General features: G+C 44.5%; 1 protein-coding gene across 2 annotated transcripts in view; it reads right to left on the bottom strand.

Moving 5' to 3' along the window:
• LOC115206575 (guanylate cyclase soluble subunit alpha-2) overlaps positions 1-20,000 on the bottom strand; it is a 47,299-nt gene that overhangs the window by 17,083 nt on the left and 10,216 nt on the right. The window lies entirely within an intron of this gene.

Genomic DNA, 20,000 nt, shown 5'->3' with positions numbered 1-20,000 from the left:
GAAAAGGAGAGTGAGACATTGGTACCACAGACAGAGAAGAGAGAGACAAAGAGAAAGAGGGAGAGGGAGACAGTACACTGTGGCTAAATATTTGACCATGGTTACTGATCAAAACCTTAGAAAAACCTTGACAAAGTACAGGCTCAGTGAGCACAGCCTTGCCATTGAGAAGGGTAGACACAGGAAAACCTGGCTCCCTGTAGAGGAAAGGCTGTGCAACCACTGCACAACAGCAGAACCTGAGACGGAGCTGCATTTCCTGACAAAATGTCAAAAATATAAAACAATTAGAGAGTGTCATTTCCCCAAATTTGAAACCCTTATTCAAGGTTTTAAAGACCTCTCTGATGAGGATAGGCTACCTGTCCTGTTGGGGGAGGACGCAGAGAGCTGTGGGTTGGCAGCGCACTACATTGCTGCCTGCCATAAGTTGAGGGACAGTGTCTGACAGACCAATAAACCTGCACATGTCCTCAACTGTATGATTATTGTTATTGTTGAATGTATGGTTATATTGACCGTTGGTTATTGTTGTTACTGTTGTCCCGTTGACAATTTTTGATTCTCATTTTTATTTATTTTTATATTGTAAATATCCAAAGTAAGCTTTGGCAATATGTACATTGTTACGTCATGCCAATAAAGCGAATTGAATTGAATTGAATTGAGAGGAAGAGAGAGAGAGGGACAAAGAGAGGGAGAGGGAAAGAGAGAGCGAGAGAGAGAGGAGAGAGAAACAACGAGAGTGAGGGAGAGAAAGAGAGAGAGAGAGAGAGAGAGAGAGAGAGAGAGAGAGAGAGACAGAGAGAGGCAAAGAGAGAGAGAGGGAAAGAGAGAGAGAGAGAGAGAGAGAGCGATAGAGAGAGAGACAGAGTGAGACAGACAGAGACAGAGAGAAAGACAGACAGAGACAGAGAGAGAGAGAGAGGGAGAGAGAGAGATAGAGAAAGGGAGAGAGATAGACAAGGCAAGAAGGGCCTTCTATGCCATCAAAAGGAACATGAAATTTGACATACCAATTAGGATACCTGAATCAGTTATAGAACCCATTGCCCTTTATGGTTGTGAGGTCTGGGGTCCGCTCACCAACCAAGAATTCACAAAATGTGACTAACACCAAATTGAGACTCTGCATGCAGAATTTTGCAAAAACATCCTCTGTGTAAAACGTAAAACACCAAATAATGCTCGCAGAGCAGAATTTGTCTGATACCTGCTAATTATCAAAATCCAGAAAAGAGACGTTCAATTCTACAACCATCTAAAAGGAAGCGATTCCCAAACCTTCAATAACAAAGCCATCACCTACAGAGAGATGAACCTGGAGAAGAGTCCCCTAAACAAGCTGGTCCCGGGGCTCTGTTCACAAACACAAACAGACCCCACAGAGCCCCAGGACAGCAACACAATTAGATCCAACCAAATCAGGAGAAAACAAAAATAAAATTACTTGACACATTGGAAAGAATTAACGAAAACACAGACAAAACTAGAATGCTATTTGGCCCTAAACAGAGAGTACACAGTGGCAGAATACCTGACCACTTTGACTGACCCAAACTTAAGGAAAGCTTTGACTATGTACAGACTCAGTGAGCATAGCCTTGCTGCCGTAGGCAGACCTGGCTCTCAAGAGAAGACAGGCTATGTGCACATTGCACACAAAATGAGGTGGAAACTAAGCTGAACTTCCTAACCTCCTGCCAAATGTATGACCATATTAGAGACACATATTTCCCTCAGATTACACAGATCCACAAAGAATTCGAATAAACTCCCATATCTACTGGGTGAAATACCACAGTGTGCCATCACAGCAGCAAGATTTGTGACCTGTTGCCACAAGAAAAGGTTAACCAGTGAAGAACAAACACCAATAAATACAACCCATATTTATGTTGATTTATTTTCCCTTTTGTACTTTAACTATTTGCACATAATATATACATTTGAAATGGTTTTATTCTTTTGGAACTTTTGTGAGTGTAATGCTTACTGTTCTTTTTATTGTTAATTTCACTTTAGTTTATTATCTACTTCACTTGCTTTGGCAAAGTTAACATATATTTCCCATGCCAATAAAGCACTTAAAATGAAATTGAACTGAGAGAGAAAGAGAGAGACCTATTAGATCACAGCAAAATCACAGTCTACTTGAACAGAGTAATACTCAATCATGAGGCATCAAAGCCAAAGGAACTGAGTAATATTAAGAAATGCTATAGATGGAAGGAATGTAGCGTGGAAACCTACCAAAAAACAATTAGGTAACAACAAATTCAATCCCTTTTAGACAACTTCTTGGACAAAGCGTTTCACTGTAATAGTGAAGGTGTAAACTTGACAGTAAAAAACCTAAACAGTATATTTGACCTCTCATCTTCCCTATCAAATCTAGAAATGTCAAACATAAAACCGAAGAAAATGAACAACAATGACAAATGGTTTGAAGAAGAATGCAAAAACCTAAGAAAGAAATTCAGAAACCTGTCCAACCAAAAACATAGAGACCCAGAAGACCTGAGCCTACGCCTTCACTATGGTGAATCACTAAAACAATACAGAAATACACTAGAGAGAGAGAGAGAGAGAGAGAGAGAGAGAGAGAGAGAGAGAGAGAGAGAGAGAGAGCGAGAGAGAGAGAGAGAGAGAGAGAGAGAGAAAGCTAAGTGACCTTTCCAGTAGGTCTACGCTCAAGCCCTGGGGGAGGATGGATGGACAAACAGACACTGTCAGGAGGGAGAGAGGGAGTCTGGGTGGGGGGGTATGGACTCAGCGTCAGACTATGTCCTGTCGCCTCCACTCTCTGCCCTTTCTGATGAAAATGTCAGCTCATCCCCCTTCTCTGAAAAAACGCACACACTTGCTTTAATTCACTTTCTCTCTAACTCCTTGGCTAACTCCCTCACTGATCCAGGTGCTCTGACTATCTCCACTGTCCCTGCTATGCCTCTTAATGTGTCTTACTGTTGCATACATCACTGTCCCTGCTATGCCTCTTAATGTGTCTTACTGTTGCATACATCACTGTCCCTGCTATGACTCTTAATGTGTCTTACTGTTGCATACATCACTGTCCCTGCTTTGACTCTTAATGTGTCTTACTGTTGCATACATCACATCCCCTGCTATGACTCTTAATGTGTCTTACTGTTGCATACATCACTGTCCCTGCTATGCCTCTTAATGTGTCTTACTGTTGCATACATCACATCCCCTGCTATGCCTCTTAATGTGTCTTACTGTTGCATACATCACTGTCCCTGCTATGCCTCTTAATGTGTCTAACTGTTGCATACATCACTGTCCCTGCTATGCCTCTTAATGTGTCTTACTGTTGCATACATCACTGTCCCTGCTATGCCTCTTAATGTGTCTTACTGTTGCATACATCACTGTCCCTGCTATGCCTCTTAATGTGTCTAACTGTTGCATACATCACTGTCCCTGCTATGACTCTTAATGTGTCTTACTGTTGCATACATCACATCCCCTGCTATGCCTCTTAATGTGTCTTACTGTTGCATACATCACTGTCCCTGCTATGCCTCTTAATGTGTCTTACTGTTGCATACATCACTGTCCCTGCTATGCCTCTTAATGTGTCTTACTGTTGCATACATCACATCCCCTGCTATGCCTCTTAATGTGTCTTACTGTTGCATACATCACATCCCCTGCTATGACTCTTAATGTGTCTTACTGTTGCATACATCACTGTCCCTGCTATGACTCTTAATGTGTCTTACTGTTGCATACATCACTGTCCCTGCTATGCCTCTTAATGTGTCTTACTGTTGCATACATCACATCCCCTGCTATGCCTCTTAATGTGTCTTACTGTTGCATACATCACATCCCCTGCTATGCCTCTTAATGTGTCTTACTGTTGCATACATCACTGTCCCTGCTATGCCTCTTATTACTGTTTGTATTTAGTAGCCCTATCCTACATTCTAATTACCAAATCACCCTCTAGTGGTCTCAGGGGTGGAATGTTATTCATATTTTTGATAATTTCATAATTAATCAACATTATTTTAAAAAAGCAGCCCAAAATCCGGTGTTTTCGATGTCAAACGGTTTTGTTATATTTCAGTCGTCTGTGATGTATATAAAGTGTAATATTGAGATGCAAACTCAAAATGTAATACATTTGAACTCTATATCTGACATGATACAGGTGTCTTCTTTTTTAAGCCCATAATCATGTGTGTGAGGTATATACTTTTGTTTCAAAGTAGATTTGTTTAAGACTACCAAGAAACACTGATTTAGCCCACTGCAATTAAGGATCCCCATTAGCTGCTGTAGCAGCTACTCTTCCTGGGGTCCAGCAACATTAAGGCAGTTTTATACAATTTGAAAAACATTACAATACATTTCACAACAGATTTCACAACACATTAAGTGTATGCCCTCAGGCCACTTCGTTTTGAGCGGGTCACTTGTCTCCGTGCTACTTGGCTACCTGCCAACCTTTACGGTTTTTACTTTCTTTTATAACCGTTTAATTAAAATTGCCATTTAACACATTTACCAACATCTTAGTTATTTTTTTCCCTCGTTGGACTTCTTTCATTCAACTTTATCTGGACATGGTTCTACAGCACCTCCACCAGCCCCCCCAAAAAGCTAAGTAGTAACATTAACACTATGCCATAATTGTAGTCGCTGTACTCATAATATACAGGAGAAATATTGCCTTATGGTAAGGATAGACGTGTTGCAAGCCAGCTTCAGATGCAATCGTTAGGCAAAGACAATTTAAGTGTAGGAAAGGATGAAACAGCGTCTGTGCTACCAGTAAGTACAGATAGTAGGATAAATCCCCTCGCACGGTCCCTGCAGCCGGACAACTTTCTCAAGGCTTCTGGTAAAAAATGCATGGTCAGCCGGTGTGGCTCATTCAGCCGACAGAAACTTTCAACTGGTTCTCCCCAATTAAGCAACGAGTCAGAGACCGAGCCTTCTCAGGTCTCTCCTCCACCCATAACGGGGTCTGAGCCGCCGAATCCTCACACCATTATCTCTGATAAATTGAAAACCCTAATCAGTGGTGACTCTATTACCGCAATATAAGACTTAAAAGGGGGCAGGTCTACCGACGTAAAGGTTAATTTGAAAATGGTTCTGGCTAAGGCTAAAACTGGCAAGTGTAGAGAGTATAGGGATATTGTTATCCACGTCGGCACCAACGATGTTAGGATGAAACAGTCAGAGGTCACCATGAGCAACATAGCATCAGCGTGTAAATTAGCTAGAAAGATGTGTTGACATCGAGTAATTGTCTCTGTTTTCTGCCCCTCCAAAAATGTGTAGATAATTGGCCCTCTTTCTGGGACACACACAAACAGGGCCAAGCCTGGCCTGCTGAGGAGTGACAGACTCCATCCTCTGCAAACGGTGTCAGTGGAGGAGGTGTTAAACCTATTGAAGTCATTACCTGATGGTAAATCTACAGGTTATGATCTTATGGACAATTTTTTGCTTCGCTACGCTGCTCCCCAGATTGCAGCTCCACTGAAATATATATTTAATTGGTCACTGGAAAAGGGGATGTTTGCAAATGTATGGAAGCATGCAAAACTGTGTCCTATTCCGAAAGACAGCAAAGAACCCATTACTCCTGCCAATAGTCAACCAATTAGTCTACTCCCTTCACTCAGTAAGATATTGTAGGGTATTGTGAATAGACAAATATGGGAGTATATGGAAAAGAATGATCTGATTACAGCTAATCAGCATGCTTATCGCAAAAACCATTCCACTACCACTGCATTGGTTGACATGACTGACCAGTGGCTCAATGCTATGGATAATGGTAAGTTTGTGGGTGTACTATTATTAGATTTCAGTGCAGCATTTGATTTAGTGGATCATGAAATAATTTTTACAAAATTAATGCATTATGCTTTTACGGAGGTAGCATTGAATTGGGTACAGTCATATCTAACTGACAGGAAACAGTCCACCTATATCAATGGTTCATTTTCTTCCCCCCGTGTTTTAAACTGTGGAATACCGCAGGGCAGTTGCCTTGGGCCACTTCCTTATTTAATATATACCAACAACCTTCCTTATGCCTTATCTGTAACTCAAGCTACTATATTTGCAGATGATACTACAATTTATACAGCAAAACAATCGGTTCAACAGGTACAGCAAGCTTTACAAGGAGATTTGGAGAATATCAGGGAGTGGGTTTGCTGGAACAAACTTGTTTTAAACACCAAGATAACCAAAGTTATGTTGGTCTGTTCCACTAGGAAAAGGCCAAAACAGCATGGGATACAATTAAGTATGGGAGGAGTACAAATTGAAGAAGTGGCAGAAGCCAAACTATTAGGAGTGCAGCTAGACAACAGCTTATCATGGTCGTCTCAAATAACTAATCTATGTAAAAAAAAATATTAAAACAGCATGCATAATCAGAAGGATAGCTAAATATTTACCAGGAAAAATTCTTCAGCAAATAACACAAGCATTAATTGAGAGTCAGGTGAACTTCTGTTCTGTGGTCAAACAACCCAAGCATTAATTGAGAGTCAGGTGAACTTCTGTTCTGTGGTCTGGGGAAATGCCTCATCAAGTGAAGTTAGGAGGCTGCAGAATGCACAGAACAAAGCAGCAAGGATTGTTTTAAGGTGGTGATATGGTTCTTCTGTTGCAGTCATGCGCAATGCTCTTGGTTGGTCATCAATCGACAAGATAATTGAAAAAAACATGCTTATTTTATTTCATAATATACATCATTTAAAACGACCAAATTCTATTCACAACGGTATTCAGTTGGTAAGAGACAGACATTTAGTAAATACTAGGAATAGATTGTCCACCGTCTATGTGTTATCGAGACAGAAAAGAGAAATAGGCAAAAGAACATTTTGATTTAGAGCAATAAAGAAATTGAATAAATTAACTGAGCAAACCAGAAACCTTTCAATATATACATGTAAACATTATTTTAAAACCATTTAAATATAATACATAGAAATGTTGTGGCACTATAGTAGATGAAGAATCAATATTTTTTAGATTGTTTATTTATCAGGTCATTATGTTAGTATATTATGTATGTTTGTAATAGTGTGTTATATGTGAAAATGTGTTCGTATTATAAATTGTATTTTAATGTTTAAGGACTCTTGGAAGATTAGTCCAAATGGGGACTAAAAGAGATCCAAATCAAATCAAAATCAAATCAAATCCTAGCTGGAGGGGTGCTCTCATTTTATCTATCAACATAGACCGTGAGATAGGGTGCAGGCCAGGCAGCAGGCTGTTAGCTAAGTGGAGTCTACCACTAGCACAGTCAGTGTAGTCAGCTCAGCTATCCCTATTGAGACCGTGTCTGTGCCTCGATCTAGGTTGGGCAAAACTAAACATGGGGGTGTTCGCCTTAGCAATCTCACTGGAATAAAGACCTCCTCCATTCCTGTCATTATTGAAAGAGATCGTGATATCTCAAAATAATCTCCCACAAAACCAAGTGGGAAAAACAACTACTTAAATATGATCCCCATTAGAGACAACGATGACCAGCTGCCTCTAATTGGGAATCATACAAAAAACCCAACATAGAAAAAATAAACTAGAAGACAACATAGAATAATTAAACGAGATAAAATCCCCCAGTCATGCCCTGACCTACTCTACCATAGAAAATAAGAGCACTCAATGGTCAGGACATGACAGTACCCCCCCAAAGGTGAGGACTCCAGCCGCAAAACCTGAAACCAAGAGGGAGAGTTAGGGGGGGGGTGTCTAGTGTTGGTGGCGGCTCTGTTGCAGGACGAAGAACCTTCTCATCCTGCGGATCTGCCAGCATTGGAGGCGGCTCTGGTGCAGGACGAAGAACCCTCTCATCCTGCGGATCTGCCAACATTGGAGGCGGCTCTGGTGCGGGACGCAGACCCCCCTCCGCTTGGAGCTTCCCCCACTTCCGTGGAACCGGACCGTGGATCGTCGCCGGAGGCTCCGGACCGTGGATCGTCGCAGGAGGCTCTGGACTGGAAACCCCCTCCGGAGGCTCCGAACTGCTGACCGCCGCTGGAGGCTCTGAACTGCCGACCGCCGCTAGAGGCTCTTGAATGCCGACCGCCGCTGGAGGCTCTGGACTGCAGACCGTCGCTGGAGACTCTGGACTGCAGACCAACACTGGAGACTCTGGACTGCAGACCGTCGCTGGAGACTCTGGACTGCAGACCGTCGCTGGAGGATCACCACTACAGGCTCCGTGCCATGGATCATCACTGGAGGCTTCGTGCCATGGATCATAACTGGAGGCCCCGTGCCATGGATCATCACTGGAGACTCCGGGCCATGGATCATCACTGGAGGCTTCGTGCCATGGATTATCACTGGAGGCTCCGGGCCATGGATTATCACTGGAGGCTTCGTGCCATGGATCATCACTACAGGTTCCGGGCCATGGATCATCACTGGAGGCTTCGTACCATGGATCATCACTGAAGGCTTCGGACCATGGATCATCACTGGAGGCTTCGTACGTGGAACCGGAACAGGTCTCACCGGACTGAGGAGACGCACTGGCAGCCTGATGCGGGGACATGCCACAGGGCTTACCAGGCTGGGGAGACACACTGGAGGCCTGGTACATGGAGCCGGAACAGGTCTCACCGGACTGGGGAGACGCACTGGAGGCCGAATACGTGGAGCAGGCACAGGATATACTGGGCCGTGGAGGCGCACTGGCAGTCTGGAGCGTAGGGCTGGCACAACCCGTCCTGGCTGGATGCTCACTTTAGCCCGGCAAGTGCGGGGCGCTGGCACAGGACGCACTGGGCTGTGAAGGCGCACTGGCGACACAGTGCGTAGAGCTGGCGCAGGATATCCTGGACCGAGGAGGCGTACTGGAGACCAGGAGCGCTGAGCCGGCACAACCCGTCCTGGCTGAATGCTCACTTTAGCCCGGCAAATGCGGGGAGCTGGCAACGAGCGCACCGGGCTGTGAATGCACACTGGGGATACCGTACGCATCACCGCATAACACGGTGCCTGACTGGTCACACGCTCCCCTCGGTAAGCACGGGGAGTTGACTGAGGTCTAAACCCTGACTCTGCCAATCTCCCCGTGTGCCCCCCCCCCAAAAAAAATTGGGAGCTGCCTCTCGGGCTTCCGTCGTTGCCGTGACTCCCGATCTCGTCGCCGTTCCTCCCTCGCTGCTTTCACCTGTTCCCATGGGAGGCGATCCCATCCGGCCTGGATCTCTTCCCACGTCCAGGATCCTTTGCCATCCAGGATGTCCTCCCATGTCCACTCCTGGGCACGCTGCTTGGTCCTTTGGTGGTGGGAGATTCTGTCACGTTCGTCGTATGTGGTAGTTGAAGTGGACCAAGGCGCAGCATGCGTATCGTTCCACATCTTTATTATATAGTGAAACTTAGCCAAACAAACAATAAACTATAAACAAACAACAAACCGTGATGACAGAGGTGCAACATGCGCTAACGCAAAATAATCTCCCACAAAACCAAGTGAGAAAAACAACTACTTAAATATGATCCCCAATTAGAGACAATGATGACTAGCTGCCTCTAATTGGGAATCATACAGAAACCCCAACATAGAAAAAATAAACTAGAACACAACATAGAAAAATTAAACTAGATAAAAACCCCCAGTCACGCCCTGACCTACTCTACCATAGAAAATAAGAGCACTCAATGGTCAGGACGTGACATTCGGAGCCGTCATCGACTCAGTGGGTTTTGTCCAACATGTCTCCGGACCTACTCATTGCCACAGTCATACCCTGGATAAAGTTTTATCTAAATGTTTTTCCTCATAATCCTGGACTATTGGACCACCATTTTATTACGTTTGCAATGGCAACAAATAATCTGCTAAAACCCCAACCAAGGATCATCAAAAGCCGTGCTATAAATTCTCGGACAACACAAAGATTCCTAGATGCCCTTCCAGACTCCCTCCACCTTCCCAAGGATGTCAGAGTACAAAAATCTAAGGATCTACATTTAAACTTGTGTAATACTCCAGATGCAGACGCATCCCTAAAAACAAAAAACATTTGTCACAAGAAACTAGCTCCCTGGTATACAGAAAATACCAGAGCCCTGAAGCAAGCTTCCAGAAAATATCAGAGCCCTGAAGCAAGCTTCCAGAAAATACCAGAGCCCTGAAGCAAGCTTCCAGAAAATATCAGAGCCCTGAAGCAAGCTTCCAGAAAATACCAGAGCCCTGAAGTAAGCTTCCAGAAAATTGGAACGGAAATGGCACTCCACCAAACTGGAAGTCTTCCTACTAGCTTGGAAAGAAAGTACTGTGCAATATCGAAGAGTCTCACTGCTGCTAGATCATCCTATTTTTTCAACCTAATTGAGGAGAATAAGAACAATCCGAAATGTATATTCGATACTGTCGCAAAGCTAACGAAAAAGAAGCATTCCCCAAGAGAGGGAATACTTTCACTTCAGCAGTGATGAATTCATGAACATCTTCGATGAAAACATCATGATCATTAGAAAGAAAATTGCGGACTCCTCTTTGAATTTGCGTATTTCTCCAAAGCTCAGCTGTCCTGAGTCTGGACAAAACTGCCAGGACCTAGGATTGATGGAAACAGTCAAGTTTCTTAATCCTATAACTCTTGACACATTCATGAAGATAGTCATGGCCTTTAAACCTTCAAGCTGCATAATGGACCCCATTCCTACTAAACTATTGAAAGAGCTACTTCCTGTGCTTGGCCCTCCTATGTTGAACATAATAAACAGCTCCCTATCCACCAGATGTGTACCAAACTTACTAAAAGTGGCAGTAATAAAGCCTCTCTTGAAAATGCCAAACCTTGACCCAGAAAATATAAAAAAACTATCAGCCTATATCAAATCTCTCATTCCTCTCAATTTTTTTAAGCTGTTGTGCAGCAGCTCACTGCCTTCCTGAAGACAAATAATGTATACAAAACGCTTGAGTCTGGTTTTAGACCCCATCATAGCACTGAGACTCCACTCGTGAAGGTGGTAAATTACCTGTTAATGGCGTCAGACCAAGGCTCTGCATCTGTCCTCGTGCTCCTAGACCTTAGTGCTGCTTTTGACACCATCGACCACCACATTCTTTTAGAGAGATTGGAAACCTTAATTGGTCTACATGGATAAGTTCTTGCCTGGGTTATATATTATCTGTCGAAAAGATATCAGTTCATCTCTGTGAATGGTTTGTCCTTAGTCAAATAAATTGTACGTTTCGGTGTTCCTCAAGGTTCCGTTTTAGGGCCACTATTGTTTTCACTATATATTTAACCTCTTGGCGATGTCATTCGGAAACACAATGTTAACTTTAATTGCAAGCGGACGACACACAGCTGTAGATTTCGATGAAACACGGTGAAGCCCAAAAATTGCCTACCCTGGAAGACTGTGGTTCAGACACAGACACTGTGGTTCAGACTGTGGTTCAGACATTTTACCTTAAAACAGACAAAACAGAGATGCTAGTTCTAGGTCCCAAGAATAAAGAGATATTCTGTTGGATCTGACAATTAATCTTGATGGTTGTACAGTCATCTAAAAAAAACTGTGAAGGACCTCTGCATTACTCTGGTCCCTGATCTCTCTTTTGACAAACATATCAAGAATATTTCAATGACAGCTTTTTTCCATCTTCATAACATTGCAGAAATCAGACACTTTTTGTCCAAAAAGGATGCAGAAAAGCTAATCCATGCTTTTATCACTTCTAGATTAGACTACTGAAATGCTCTACTCTCCGGTTACCCAGATAAAGCACTAAATAAACTTCAGTTAGTGCTAAACACGGCTGCTAGAATCTTGACTAGAACCAAAAATGTGATCATATTACTCCAGTGCTAGCCTCTCTACACTGGCTTCCTGTTAAGACTAAGGCTAATTTCAAGGTTTTACTGCAAACCTACAAAGAATTACATTGGCTTGCTCCTACCAATCTCTCCGATTTGGTCTTGCCGTAGATAACTACACGTACACTACGGTCATAATACACAGGCCTCCTTATTGTCCCTAGAATTTCTAAGCAAACAGCTGGAGGCAGGGCTTTCTCCTAGAGGGCTACATTTTTATGGAATGGTCTCCCTATCCATGTGAGAGACGCAGACTCAGTCTCGACCTTTAAGTCTTTACTGAAGACTCAAATCATCAGTAGGTCCTATGATAGAGTGTAGTCTGGCCCAGGGGTGCGATGGTGGACGGAAAGGCACTGGAGCGACGAACTGCCCTTGCTGTCTCTGCCTGGCCGGTTCCCCTCTCGCCATTGGGATTCTCTCCCTCTGACCCTATTATGGGGGCTGAGTCACTGACTTACTAGTGCTCTTCCATGCCGTCCCTAAGAGGGGTGTGTCACTTGAGTGGGTTGAGTCACTGACATGATCTTCCTGTCCGGTTTGGGTGGAAGAGATCTTTGAGGGCTATACTCAGCCTTGTCTCAGGGTAGTAGGTTGGTGGTCTGTTGATATCCCTCTGGTAGTGTGGGGGCTGTGCTTTTGCAAAGTGGGTGGGATTATATCCTGCCTGGTTGGCCCTATCCGGGGGTATCGTCATAAGGGGCCACAGTGTCTCCCAACCACCCGTGTCTCAGCCTCCAGTATCTATGCTGCAATAGTCTATGTGCCGGGAGGCTAGGGTCAGTCTGTTATATCTGTTGTTATTCTCCTGTCTTATGTGGTGTCCTGTGTGAATTTAAATATGCTCCCTCTAATTCTCTCTCTCCCTCTCTCACTATCCTCCCAGAAAACCTGAGCCCTAGGACAATGTCTCAGGACTACCTGGCCTGATGACTACTTGCTGTCCCCAGTCCACCTGGTCATGCTGCTGTTCCAGTTTCAACTCTTCTGCCTGCGGTTATGGAAATCTGACCTGTTCACCGGACGTGCTACCTTGTCCCAGACCTGCTGTTTTTAACTCTCTCCCGCACATGCTATTTCGACTTCTGAATGCCCGGCTATGAAAATCCAACTGACATTTACTCCTGAGGTGCTGACCTGTTGCACCCTCTACAACCACTGTAATTATTATTTGACCCTGCTGGTCATCTATGAACGTTTGAATATCTTGTAGAACAATCTGTTATAATCTCCACCCGGCACAGCCAGAAGAGCACTGGACACCCCTCAGAGCCTGGTTCCGCTCTAGGTTTCTTCCTAGGTTCTGGCCTTTCTAGGGAGTTTTTCCTACCCACCGTGCTTCTACATCTGCATTGCTTGCTATTTGAGGTTTTAGACTGGGTTTCTGTACAGCACTTTGCGACATCTGCTGATGTAAACATGGATTCATAAATACCTTTGATTGATTGCTACTATACTATCACATATCTACAACACAAAATCAATGTGTGTGTATAGTGCTTATGTTATCGTGTGTGTATGCGTGTGTCTGTGCCTGTGTGTGTCTCTTCACAGTCCCTGCTGTTCCATAAGGTGTATTTGCATTATTTCATGAGTTACTTGATGTGGAAAGTTGCATATTGTTGCATACATCACTGTCCCTAATGACTCTTAATGTGTCTAACTGTTGCCTACATCACTGTCCCTGCTATGACTCTTAATGTGTCTTACTGTTGCATACATCACTGTCCCTGCTATGACTCTTAATGTGTCTTACTGTTGCATACATCACTGTCCCTGCTATGACTCTTAATGTGTCTTACTGTTGCATACATCACTGTCCCTGCTATGACTCTTAATGTGTCTTACTGTTGCATACATCACTGTCCCTGCTATGCCTCTTAATGTGTCTTACTGTTGCATACATCACTGTCCCTGCTATGCCTCTTAATGTGTCTAACTGTTGCATACATCACTGTCCCTGCTATGACTCTTAATGTGTCTTACTGTTGCATACATCACTGTCCCTGCTATGACTCTTAATGTGTCTTACTGTTGCATACATCACTGTCCCTGCTATGACTCTTAATGTGTCTTACTGTTGCATACATCACTGTCCCTGCTATGACTCTTAATGTGTCTTACTGTTGCATACATCACTGTCCCTGCTATGACTATTAAAGGTCAACTGCCCCTTAGAACCAACTTCTCTGGTTTTGAACGATCCCTGAGTCATTGATATGCGACAGAAACATTCATTGTAGTGTCAAAATGAACTACAAAGTGTAAACAGGTCAATGTCGGTTATGTGTAACCAACTAGCCTAAATAAAGGTGAAATAATTTTTTTAACTAGGCAAGTCAGTTAAGAACAAATTCTTACGTACAATGACGGGCTACCGGGGAACAGTGGGTTAACTGCCTTGTTCAGGGGCAGAATTACTTTTTTTTTTACCTTGTCAGCTCGGGGATTCGCTCCAGAAACCTTTTGGGTTACTAGCCCAACGTGCTAACTACTAGGCTACCTGCCGCCCCATAAAGTCAGTCTTGTCCTAAACTGAGTTTGATAAGTGACTGCGTCATGACTTACTTGAGGGTTTGGTTTGGATTACAATTACGTCAACAATTTATGCCTACTTTCACTTATTAACACTGTGGCACTGTGTTTTCTGGGATAAACACTGGGCGAGTGGGCGAGTTCACCATCTGTTAACGCTGTGTTTTCTAGGATAAACACTGGGCGGCTGGGCGAGTTCACCATCTGTTAACTCTGTGTTTCTGGGATAAACACTGGGCGAGTTCACCATCTGTTAACGCTGTGTTTCTGGGATAAACACTGGGCGGCTGGGCGAGTTCACCATCTGTTAACGCTGTGTTTTCTGGGATAAACACTGGGCGAGTGGGCGAGTTCACCATCTATTAACGCTGTGTTTCTGGGATAAACACTGGGCGAGTGGGCGAGTTCACCATCTGTTAACGCTGTGTTTTCTGGGATAAACACTGGGCGAGTGGGCGAGTTCACCATCTATTAACGCTGTGTTTCTGGGATAAACACTGGGCGAGTGGGCGAGTTCACCATCTGTTAACGCTGTGTTTTCTGGGATAAACACTGGGCGAGTGGGCGAGTTCACCATCTGTTAACACTGTGTTTCTGGGATAAACACTGGGCGAGTGGGCGAGTTCACCATCTGTTAACGCTGTGTTTTCTGGGATAAACACTGGGCGGCTGGGCGAGTTCACCATCTGTTAACGCTGTGTTTCTGGGATAAACACTGGGCGGCTGGGCGAGTTCACCATCTGTTAACGCTGTGTTTCTGGGATAAACACTGGGCGACTGGGCGAGTTCACCCGCTGTTTACTGCTGTGTTTCTGGGATAAACACTGGGCGACTGGGCGAGTTCACCATCTGTTAACACTGTGTTTCTGGGATAAACACTGGGCGACTGGGCGAGTTCACCATCTGTTAACACTGTGTTTCTGGGATAAACACTGGGCGACTGGGCGAGTTCACCATCTATTAACGCTGTGTTTCTGGGATAAACACTGGGCGACTGGGCAAGTTCACCCGCTGTTAACGCTGTTAACTTCAAGTATGTTTCGGTTTTGCTAGGGCATTGTGGATCGGGTTTGTCAAGTTCAAATACAGTGATAGAAATGACATGGATGAACGTCTAATTCTGACATGAAACTGTGTGAGCTAGTTGAAAGGCAGGTTGTTGTGTTATTCAAACTGAGGTGTGTTTCCACTAACTCAGCCAGACCTGCTCTACACATCATACTGCTTTCTGATTCATCACTGTGGTTACCCAACCACTGCTGACAGAGACTTGGGTGACGCACAGATACACATTTCATCTGCAATAACTGTGTCTTTCCGTGTGTGTGTGTGTGTGTGTGTGTGTGTGTGTGTGTGTGTGTGTGTGTGTGTGTGAAAGGTGCCCAACCAAGCTAAAACGGACAAATCCAGGCCCAACTAAGGCCCTCTAAAACAGGGGACTAATATTCTATTCTCAGAGATAGGAAAGGAAAGCTAAGAAAAGGAACCCTGTGAGAGAGAGCGAGCAGAGTGGGAGCGAGGAGAGAAAGATAAAAGCGAGGGAGTGAGTGGTAGAGAGGGTGATAGAGAGATGTAGTGGTGCTTGAGTTCTGACTGTGGAGATGAGGTCCTGGTACTGTACTGTACTGTACTGTGGTGTGTGTGTGTGTGTGTGTGTGTGTGTGTGTGTGTGTGTGTGTGTGTGTGTGTGTGTGTGTGTGTGTGTGTGTGTGTGTGTGTGTGTGTGTGTGTGTGTACGTGTTTAACAAGAATAGTAAATTAACAAAAATTTGACGAACTTGTTAGTCCTCACAAAATCCCCACAAGGTCAAATGCTATTTCTAAGGAGTTTAGGGTTAAGGTTAGAATTAGGGTTAGAATTAGGTTTAGGGTTAGGTTTTTGGGTTAAGGTTAGGGTAAGAGTACAGGTTAGGGTTAGGTTTAGGTTCGGGGTTAGGGAAAATAGGATTTTGAATGGGACTGGATTGTGTGTCCCCATAAGGTTAGCTGTACAATACTGTGTGTGTGTGTGTGTGTGTGTGTGTGTGTGTGTGTGTGCGTGCGTGCGTGCGTGCGTGCGTGCGTGCCTGCGTGCGTGCGTGTGTGTGTGTGTGTGCTTGTATTCCTATCCTGGTGGGTACCGGAAATCCCCCAAACATTTCCCAGGTCCCCATGAGGACAAAGGCTATTTTAGGTTTAGGGTTAGAAGGTTTAGATTGGTGTGTGTGTGTGGGTTGGTTCTTCTACCCTTGTAGGGACCTAAAATCCCCCAAAGTCACCACAAGGATAGTTAAACAAGGAACATTCTCCCTCGTGGGGACATTTCCCACATCCCCATGAGGACAAAGGCTATTTTAACATTTTAGGGTTTAGGTTTAGGGTTACAATTAGGGTTAGGGTTACAATTAGGGTTAGGGTTACAATTTTGAATAGATTTTTGATTGAAAATTATGATTTTTAAAGGACTTTGAATGGAAATTATGATTTTTAATGGTTTTAAATGAAAATGAATTATAGATTCCCACAAGGATAGAAGAATATAACATGGCATGTGTGTGTGTGTGTGTGTGTGTGTGTGTGTGTGTGTGTGTGTGTGTGTGTGTGTGTGCCTGCATATGTCCCTGTGTGTATTAAGATGGTGTTTTGTGTGGGAGGTCTATAATAATGGAGCAGGCCAGCAGGGTAATGCTCTTTCATATGAAAACAGAAACTGGTCTATTTCATAATCATCTGTCCAGATTACCACAGTAAACCCTGGTTGGCACTAGTCTGTCAACCCCTCTGAACCCCACTGCAACGCCACAATTATCCAATTAAAACCCCTGTACAAAACAGCAACACACACACAACTACTAAATGACACACACTACACAACTACACACACAACTACTAAACTACACACACTACACAACTACAACTACTAAATCGTGTACATTTGAGTTGTTAATCTCAAAATGGTCTTATATTGTGCAGATGTATCGTACAGCAATCATGAATTGATATAGTAAATATATACTGCTCAAAAAAATAAAGGGAACACTTAAACAACACATCCTAGATCTGAATGAAAGAAATAATCTTATTAAATACTTTTTTCTTTACATAGTTGAATGTGCTGACAACAAAATCACACAAAAATAATCAATGGAAATCCAATTTATCAACCCGTGGAGGTCTGGATTTGGAGTCACACTCAAAATTAAAGTGGAAAACCACACTACAGGCTGATCCAACTTTGATGTAATGTCCTTAAAACAAGTCAAAATGAGGCTCAGTAGTGTGTGTGGCCTCCACGTGCCTGTATGACCTCCCTACAACGCCTGGGCATGCTCCTGATGAGGTGGCGGATGGTCTTCTAAGGGATCTCCTCCCAGACCTGGACTAAAGCATCCGCCAACTCCTGGACAGTCTGTGGTGCAATGTGGCGTTGGTGGATGGAGCGAGACATGATGTCCCAGATGTGCTCAATTGGATTCAGGTCTGGGGAACAGGCGGGCCAGTCCATAGCATCAATGCCTTCCTCTTGCAGGAACTGCTGACACACTCCAGCCACATGAGGTCTAGCATTGTCTTGCATTAGGAGGAACCCAGGGCCAACCGCACCAGCGTATGGTCTCACAAGGTGTCTGAGGATCTCATCTCGGTACCTAATGGCAGTCAGGCTACCTCTGGCGAGCACATGGAGGGCTGTGCGGCCCCCCAAAGAAATGCCACCCCACACCATGACTGACCCACCGCCAAACCGGTCATGCTGGAGGATGTTGCAGGCAGCAGAACGTTCTCCACGGCGTCTCCAGACTCTGTCACGTCTGTCACGTGCTCAGTGTGAACCTGCTTTCATCTGTGAAGAGCACAGGGCGCCAGTGGCGAATTTGCCAATCTTGGTGTTCTCTGGCAAATGCCAAACGTCCTGCACGGTGTTGGGCTGTAAGCACAACCCCCACCTGTGGACGTCGGGCCCTCATACCACCCTCATGGAGTCTGTTTCTGACCGTTTGAGCAGACACATGCACATTTGTGGCCTGCTGGAGGTCATTTTGCAGTGCTCTGGCAGTGCTCCTCATGCTCCTCCTTGCACAAAGGTGGAGGTAGCGGTCCTGCTGCTGGGTTGTTGCCCTCCTACGGCCTCCTCCACGTCTCCTGATGTACTGGCCTGTCTCCTGGTAGCGCCTCCATGCTCTGGACACTACGCTGACAGACACAGCAAACCTTCTTGCCACAACTCGCATTGATGTGCCATCCTGGATGAGCTGCACTACCTGAGCCACTTGTGTGGGTTGTAGACTCCGTCTCATGCTACCACTAGAGTGAAAGCACCGCCAGCATTCAAAAGTGACCAAAACATCAGCCAGGAAGCATAGGAACTGAGAAGTGGTCTGTGGTCCCCACCTGCAGAACCACTCCTTTATTGGGGGTGTCTTGCTAATTGCCTATAATTTCCACCTGTTGTCTATTCCATTTGCACAACAGCATGTGAAATGTATTGTTAATCAGTGTTGCTTCCTAAGTGGACAGTTTGATTTCACAGAAGTGTGATTGACTTGGAGTTACATTGTGTTGTTTAAGTGTTCCCTATATTTTTTTGAGAAGTGTAGTTTACTAGACTCCCTGATACTTTGAACTCAACGTATGGTAAAAAAACAGTAGCTTGGAAAGAAGGTTCGTTCTGCAAAGCAGCAGACCTTAAGGTATATTTTCAATTTATTGCAATCAAAAATATCTACATTTCCAATTTATATCACTAGCTGATGTATGGCTAACACGGTGTTACTGTCCATAGAAGACAGAAACCTGACCTGAAAAGACTTCCTGAACACAGTCAGTTAAAAGCATTCAAATGAGTTCAGCTGGGACAGATAGGCCCCCAGAGGACAACTAACCTACAGAAATAGACCGGTAGAAAAGGACAGACAAATCCTAGAAGAAATGAGTAACAACACAGACTTTTATATCTATAACCCAGAGGAACAGAACTAACAGAGGAGAGAAAGGCAGGAAGACTGGAACAGAAAAATAGGTGAGAAATAAGAAGATGGAGAGAGCAGGGTGCGTGTTGCTGACAGAGGAGACTGCAGATCAGCTCAGAGGTTATTACACAACAGGATCATTTTAGCCTCTTTTTCTAATGCGCCCACACACACACACACACACACACACACACATGCACATACACACACACACGCAAGGCACGCAAGCACACACACACACACACACGCACACACATGCACACACACACACACACGCAAGCATACACACACGCACACACACACACACACACACACACACACACGCAAGCATACACACACACATGCACACACACACACACACGCACGCACGCACACGCACGCAAGCACACAAACACACGCACGCAAGCACACACACACACACACACACACACACACACACATGCACATACACACACACACGCAAGGCACGCAAGCACACACACACACACACACGCACACACATGCACACACACACACGCAAGCATACACACACACGCACACACACACACACACACACACGCAAGCATACACACACACATGCACACACACACACATGCACACACACACACACACACGCAAGCATACACACACACACACACACACACACACACAC

This window comes from Salmo trutta, chromosome 13 (assembly GCF_901001165.1).
Source record: "Salmo trutta chromosome 13, fSalTru1.1, whole genome shotgun sequence".
NCBI classification, from domain to species: domain Eukaryota; kingdom Metazoa; phylum Chordata; class Actinopteri; order Salmoniformes; family Salmonidae; genus Salmo; species Salmo trutta.
The sequence above is the reverse complement of the archived record's forward strand: the minus strand, read 5'-3'. Positions and strand labels throughout refer to the sequence as shown.